Source organism: Notolepis coatsorum, assembly GCF_963971535.1.
Source record: "Notolepis coatsorum genome assembly, chromosome: 1".
Taxonomy (NCBI): Eukaryota; Metazoa; Chordata; class Actinopteri; order Aulopiformes; family Paralepididae; genus Notolepis; species Notolepis coatsorum.
The window spans coordinates 81,998,847-82,006,687 of NC_140165.1; the positions used below are offsets into that span (position 1 = coordinate 81,998,847).

Consider the following 7,841-nt stretch of genomic DNA (forward strand, 5'->3'; position numbering starts at 1 on the left):
GGATGCTGAAGCACTCTGCTGGGGCTGTGTCGCCAGAGGAAGGAGATGAATGCTTCGCTCACACAGTCTGAGGTACAGACCCAGATGGAGATCTTCAAGGCAAGCCTGGAGAAGACCAATCTCACTGTGGAGAATATAAAGGAAGCAGAGCTTGAGATCTTCGTGAAGAAGAAGCTGCATGAGGCGGTGGTAAAGACCGTCCTCCTACGGTGTGCCATGTACTAGTGACCTCTGGCACCAGGTATTGGTTATCCAGCAGCAGAGACACTTATCAGTTAAAATAGTGTTTGGTTTAGCTCCTTGTGTTTTAGTAGTTAGTAATTGTTTCTAGATTAGAAGGACAATTAGGGGCCGGTGTAAGAGCCAAAGCTATATTTAGGTTATTGTATTATATGAATGTTTAATATTGATTGGATTTAGATAGTCATTGAACCCGTATTTGTCATAATAGCGCATTCTAGAACATAGAACATTCTAGAACGTTGGTGGTGATGTCATAATAGTCTTTCTAGAAAATAGACATTCTGGAACATTTGTGGTGATGTCATAATAGACCTTTGTAGAACATAGTCCTATAACATTCTAGAACCACAGTAGGACGTCATGATAGGGCATTCTGGAACATTTGTGATGTCACTGTATGATGTCATAACCAAACATTCTAGAACCTTTGGGTCTCTATTATAGCCACGATTTTCTCTGTGGCAGTTTGCATCTTGAACCGGACTGAACAGGACTGAACGGATGTACTCAACAATCAAGACTGGAGCCTGCATTTCTCAACCAAGGTGCCAAGCCTTCCGGTTTGCTGTGGAAAGAGCCAGCAAGTGTGGAGGAATTTTCATGTGTCGAGTCGGCGGTGATTTTGGAGACTGGGAAAATACAGTTTTCTTACCTTGTAGTAGTACTTGTAGCTGTACGTCCCTATGCCATAAATGTCATGTATGTTGTGTATGTCATAAATGTCTATATGAATTGAAAATGGGGGACCCTGATTTAAACAAGACAAACGTCTTTCTCTGGTCTACATCCCCTTAACAATTGTGTGTATTGATCCGTACTGTATTGTACCCATTCTGCAATCTGTTAAATAAAGTTTTCATTCATCATTCATTCATCATTCATTCATCCGCTCCAGTTGTCGGGTTGTACAGTAGGTGGCGGTATGCGCCTTTCTGTGGTTGCGACCCGCCATTAAACCCATAGAAGAAGAAGAAGAAGAAGTCTAGGTCACAGTCAGAGTGTAGCGGCCGGGAACGGTAGAGAGAGGTAGACCTTAATGTGTTACGCTAGTCAATAAAATTAAGAATAGAGAGCTGTTGTCAACCCTGCAAACCGAAATAAATGCCCAGTCCTTGAGAGAACGGTTTCCTGGTTTACTGTCACCACCTTACAGAGGGAATTCCCCCGAAGTCCGGCTACAATAACAACTCAAGTAGGTTACATGACCGGCGCTTCGGCCCTGGAGGGTTAGAAGAACGCTCCCCTGGACTCTACTACGCTCAGAACAACACAGGAAAATGTAAACAAAGGTAGGTTCATGTCGACCCCTCCGTTTTGTTACAGTAAAATCTGCTTTTATTCATCTACTGACCGTACATCTGATCTGTTGGGCGTTTCTGCCACTTTTCCATGCAGACTGGGCCTTGACCAGAGGTAGCTGGACCAGCTATCACAGCTAAGCTGCTATGCTAATGCTACACTACGCCACAACCGCGTTATACGTTTGGGAGAATATGTGACGTTAGGTCAGAAACTGGTGCGACTCTATGTATAGAGAGAGAAATGTGCGTTTATTCAGCTCGTTACTAATAATGACCGAACATCTCAACTGTTGAGCGTTTCAGCCACTTTGTCGGCTATACTTGAGAGGCTATGCTATGCTAATGCTTCTAGGATCATCAACGCCCTACCCACAGCTGTAAAGGAATGTGAATCACTACCCACTTTCAAAACCACTCTCAAAGAGAACCTACGGGAGACTGCAATTCGAAACTGGCCCCTGTAAATGTCCTAACGGAACCCCCTCCAATGTACAATAAATGTCCTATTAAACCCAATAAATAATACACGAGACCCTCTTCTTTGGACCAAGTAAGGGTTTGTCGATAATCCAATGTACAGTTACCCCACCTAGCCAACCCCCCCTCCACCCACCAACCTCCTCCAATGTACAGTTTCTTCCTCAAATGTATATACTCTCTTTTTTAGACTCTTCTTCTATCACAAACCGTACTGTATTTGTAAATCTGGTATGTCATAAATGTATAGATGTAGCAGTACTGTCTATCTGTATGTCATTATGTTATGATGAATTTAAAATGGGGGACCCTGATGTAAACAAGACGAAAGTCTTTCTCTGGTCTGCATTCCCTTAACAATTGTGTGTATTGAGCTGTACTGTATTCTACCCATTCTGCAATCTGTTAATACAATTTTCAATCAGGATGAGGTTGGGATGTGTGATTTTTTTTTCATAGCCGCAGTTTGCGAAGACGCTCTCTGATTGGCTAGCCCGCGTACAGCGAAGACCCTCTCTGATTGGTTTAGCTCCGAAGGGCTCTTCCGCCTTGTACATATATTCTCTGCTTCGAAGTGGTTATGCTTTGGCCCTCTTTCGAAGTGGGTTATGCTTAGAGTTTATCTTTAGAGCAGGGCGATGGACCACCAGCCCTGATTCCAAACTCTAAGCATAACCCACTTCGAAAGAGGGCCAAAGCATTATAACCACTTCGAAGCAGAGAATATATATGTACAAGGCGGAAGAGCCCTTCGGAGCTCAGAGAGGGTCTTCGCTGTATGCGGGCTAGCCAATCAGAGAGCGTCTTCGCAAACTGCGGCTATGAAAAAAAATTACACGGTTGGGGATGGAGGAGATGGCAGCAAGCAGGTCTCGCCCATGCAGAGGATGAATGAATGAATGGGAACTTTATTTAACAGATTGCAGAATGGGTACAGTACAGGTCAATACACACAATTGTTAAGGGGATGCAGACCAGAGAAAGACGTTTGTTTTGTTTACATCAGGGTCCCCCATTTTCAATTCATAGTGACATTTATGACATACACAACATACATGACATCATGACATTTATGACATGGGGACATACAGGTATATAGTACTATTACATTTGTGACATATATGATATGCAAATATACACTGTACTGTTACCCAGAGATCCTAACAGAAAATATATACATATGATGGGGAGGAGACTGTACATTAGGAGGGGGTGGGTGGGAGAATATATACATACAGTGGGGAGGAGACTGTCTATTAGGAGGGGGGGGGGGCGGTTGGACATTTACAGTGGCCAGTTTAGAATTGCAGCCTCCCGTAGGTGCTCTTTAAGAGCGGTTTTGAATGTGGGTAGGGATTCCATTTTTTTTACGGCTGTGGGTAGGGCGTTCCACATTGTTGTGGCATAATTGCAAAACGAGTTTAGTCCCTTGTTTGTGCCGAATCTTTTGCACATGATTTGTGGAACTCCCTCTGGTGTTGTGGGCGTGGTATTCACTGACCTTTGGGAAGTATTTCGACATGTACATGGGTACCTGAGTGGTGTAGTGTATCTTGTAGAACAGGCCCATTGAGTCGTCTACTCGTTGGGGGTCCGCCAGGGGGCGCAGGGGGTCCGCCAGACCGCAGATGATTTGAGGTCTCTTTTCACTAGTTTTTCGGTAATTTTTTCTTTCTTTCAGAGAAATATTTAATTAGCATATTTTTATCATCAGAAGCATGAATAGTCTCTCCACTACAATAAAAAAAAAAGATAAATAAATAAACATCTAGACATGATTTTGCACACAGAGGTGCGTTGGCTATCACGGGGCCGAGTGCTTGTGCGCTTCATGGAACTACAAGAGAAAATAGAAGAATTTCTTGAAACTAATAACCCCGCGCTTTCAGAGAAAATGTCATTCTGGATCAAAACTGCATACCTGGCTGACATCTTCACTCTCTACAATGAAACGAACAAGCGTCTCCAAGGCGCAGAGGCCAACATCATGCAATGTAAAGAGGCGCTCGACGCATTTGTGCGTAAACTGGACTATAGAGTCGGGAAAATGGTTAAGGGAGAGCTGCAACAGTTCCCCTTACTGCAGAAGCAATGCAGAGATAACACTGTTCCCGTGTCTCTTCGTCGTGAGTTTACCAGCCATATGATCGCATTGCAAAAGGAGATTAAATCACGGTTCGCTGACACAGATGAATACCTATCCAAGGAATAGTGTTGTCAAAAATATCCAAGTATCGATACATATCGATACTGAATATTTAAAATGGTGCAGTATCGGTACCAGCTGGCGAGTGTTCTACCTCAAGTTGTTGACGCGCTGTTCAGAGCACGCTTGCCCCTCCGCCTGCTCCGAGTCCAGCCCTCCCCTCACAGAGCCGTCTTCAGTTAGTAAACAAACATTTTAGCTGAAGATGCAGAGCCTCCGCAACTTGTGCTTGTGGATAGAGAAAACAGCAGAAGTGCTGTTTGGAGGTACTTCGGGTTTGAGTAAACAACGAAGGACAAGCTAAAGCTGCCCCAATGCTATTTGCAAGCGGTGTTAGAGCAGTGCCAACGAGGATCTCCATAAAGAAATGAGAGGTTCGTGACAGCTGCTCTTTCAACGTCACTGTGACTGAAGCATTAAACCATTAACTCTAGTTTAATACATGATACGTTGTCTACTGATGGCGCATAATATCAACAGCTGATTCGTTGTAACGTTGGAGCTAGATACTGCTAGCCGTTACCTCCGTTAGCTTAGCTGGCCACTTTTACAATTACTGCATGGAAACGGAGTAACGTTAACGTTTAAACGTTATGTCGAGGTCATACAATACTACAGTCGACATAAGGTTAACGTTACCCCGTTTCCATGAAGTGTTTAAATAGCAGCAATCTTGTTGAAAATGTAACGTTACTAAAATGCTCCGAGCTTAGTCTGTCTCTCTCTCTCTCTCTCTCTCTCTCTCTCTCTCTCTCGCTCTTGTTATTTTTAAATAAAAATCGAAACTGTTACTAACTGTAATACAAACAGTTCAGTTTGTCCGGTACATGCAACACAGATTACAGTGTTTACATCTGTCTGCTTGGGAAAATACCATGTTCTGCATCTGCAATTAAAATGATTGAAGTGAGATGAACAGTTCTTTTTAAATGTGTGATCTAAAGATAAACAAAGGGTTTTAAAAGTGTTATATTTATCTTCTCTTATAGTACCAGAGAGAAGCTGAGGAGAATCAACCAGCAACAAAAGCTAAATTTGTTTATAAAAAAAAATATATATATATATATATATATATATTTTTTTTTATATCGAAATTGTATCGAAGTATCGATACTTTTCAAGGTATCGTATCGAAGTCTAAATTCCAGTATCGTGACAACACTACTAAGGAAGCATGGGTGTTGGATCCCTTCATTGCCAAAGTTGAGGATGTGGAATACCTTGATTGCGAAGATGAGCTCACTGACATCCAGGTCGACTCTGTCTCAAAGAAGTATTTCCAGGTATGATAATGTAGTCTTATTTTGATATTGTCTTCTACCGTTGATATCGTATTGGATGTATAGGCTATTCTGCGTCTAATGTAGGCTAGGCCCCATGTGGACATGAGTGTTGGACACATTTAGCCTAAAAATATTTCATCCATTCCTCCATTACAGGAGCACGGATCTAAGAAGTTCTGGATAGTGAAGGGATCCATCATTACTCCGAGGCTCGCACTGCATGCCACCACCAGGATTATACTCCCGTTCAGTACCACATATCTATCGGAAACGGCTTTCAGTGCACTTGTCGCCATCAAGACAAAAGCGTGCAACAGACTTGACGTACACAATGACTTCAGAATGGCTGTCACGCACATTACACCTGACATCTTAGGCCTGGCAGCGCACATGCAAGCCCAAGGTTCACATTAATGAACCTTCGTCACACCCAGCTAGGACAGATTATCTCTGCTAACTACTGATTGGAATTTCCTGTCTCATATTTTGTTTAATTTGTTGCATTGATTTGTTCCATAAAAGCAAACCGTTCACCATTAGTGCCTGATTTGAGAGGATGAATACAGGATTTTAATATTGGCCAAACATTTTGAAATACATATACCAAGATGAGATTTGTTGATTGAAGGCACAAGTCAAAGAAGCATAGTGGGTCTAATTATGATGCATATGCCTGTGTTCGTATAAGCAGTTTGTTATTAAAATGACAAAAAAAAGTATAAAAATGAAAGAAATTATATTTTATGGTATTTTATTAGGAGGGGGGTCCAGGAATTGCATCAGAGATGTTTGGGGGTCCCTGGGGGAAAAAAGGTTGGGAACCCCTGGTCTACTCTAAGGCATCCTAGGTAGTCAAAGTGGGCAGGGGTGAGGTCGGTCTTAGGAGTAAGGTCAAGTAGTATTCTGACCAGTTTGTTTTGTGATGTTTATGTAACCATGAGGCTTAGGGCATATAACAGACAGACGAAGCAATTATATTTAATATAATTATCTTTATTGAATGCTATAATATAAGAGTAGGTTGAATTTCATACAAAATAGAGTTATCACAATGTATAAATAAGCAAAGAGAGACGGACTGAATCCACACTACACCCTAACCTGAAGTAGCTAAAACAGTGACCACCTGTTGACAAGGACCACCACCTGTCATGACCAGTGTTGGGCAAGTTACTTTAAAAAAGTAACTAGTTACTAGTTACTTCTTCCAAAAACTAACTAAATTACTTACTCAGTTACAAATTATAAAAGTAACTAGTTACTTCAGAAAGTAACTATTGCGTTACTTTCAAGATTTTTTTTTACATAAACAACATACACAAATCTAAACTATTTTAATGTTGCTGTGGGACAAAGTGAGACTAGCCTCCAATCAAATGCCATGTACCGGTATGTAGATATTATAATTACTATGTCTATATAGTGGATCATACAAATACAAACAGAATAGATGTTTTGTAACTTTTGATATGTATTGCCCCTCAACAGGCCACAACTGGGCAACATTAAATTATGCTTGTTAAGCACTATACCAAAAATAAATAACAAATATATACTGATTGATTGAACATTTTATTTAACAGATTGCAGAATGGGTACAATACGGCTCAATACACACAATTGTTAAGGGGATGCAGACCAGAGAAAGAGTTTCGTCTTGTTTACATCAGGGTCCCCCATTTTCAATTCATGACATTTATGACAAGTCTTTCTCTGGTCTGCATCCCCTTAACAATTGTATGTATTAAGCTGTACTGTACTGTACCCATTCTGCAATCTGTTAATAAACCTTTCAATCAATCAATCAATCAATGACATACACAACATACAGATATAAGAATCTAATCGAATCATCTAAACTAATCGAATCATGACATTTAAGACATGCATGACATAGAGATATATATATCTCTGAGCACCTGAAGCCTGTGCTATTAAACCAGGAAGTGCAGCACTGTTGATAAGGCTGTCAGCACTGCAGTAGAGCCACTCAGTGCCCTGCGCTGCAAAGAGTGAACACAAAACGCTCATGGACCCGCGGTCTCATGTTGACTGAGTCGCTTGTGTTGTTCGTTGGATTCGTTTTTGGGCTCAAAACGTACACTACACGGACCGCGGTCTCATGCTGACTGATCAGTGATCGCTTGTCTTGTCGCGCTGTGTGTCAGACTCTGGATGCTTTAGACACCCGCCCACCTCCACCTCTGATTGGCTTACCATGACATTTTATTCAACCTCAGCCAATGAATCGTCAGCATGTATGCTTGGCTCGCGCACTGCCCACTAAACAAGGAAGAACATATTATTGCCTCTCGGCGCAGAGATCTGTCT

General features: G+C 41.8%; 1 long non-coding RNA gene across 1 annotated transcript; it reads left to right on the forward strand.

The window, feature by feature from the left end:
- The first annotated feature begins 1,231 nt into the window (after positions 1 to 1,231).
- Positions 1,232 to 6,178, forward strand: LOC311236519. The gene is made up of 3 exons (XR_014620216.1): positions 1,232 to 1,532; positions 5,217 to 5,510; positions 5,667 to 6,178. It is a non-coding gene; the product is annotated as an uncharacterized lncRNA (long non-coding RNA).
- The last annotated feature ends 1,663 nt before the right edge of the window (positions 6,179 to 7,841 follow it).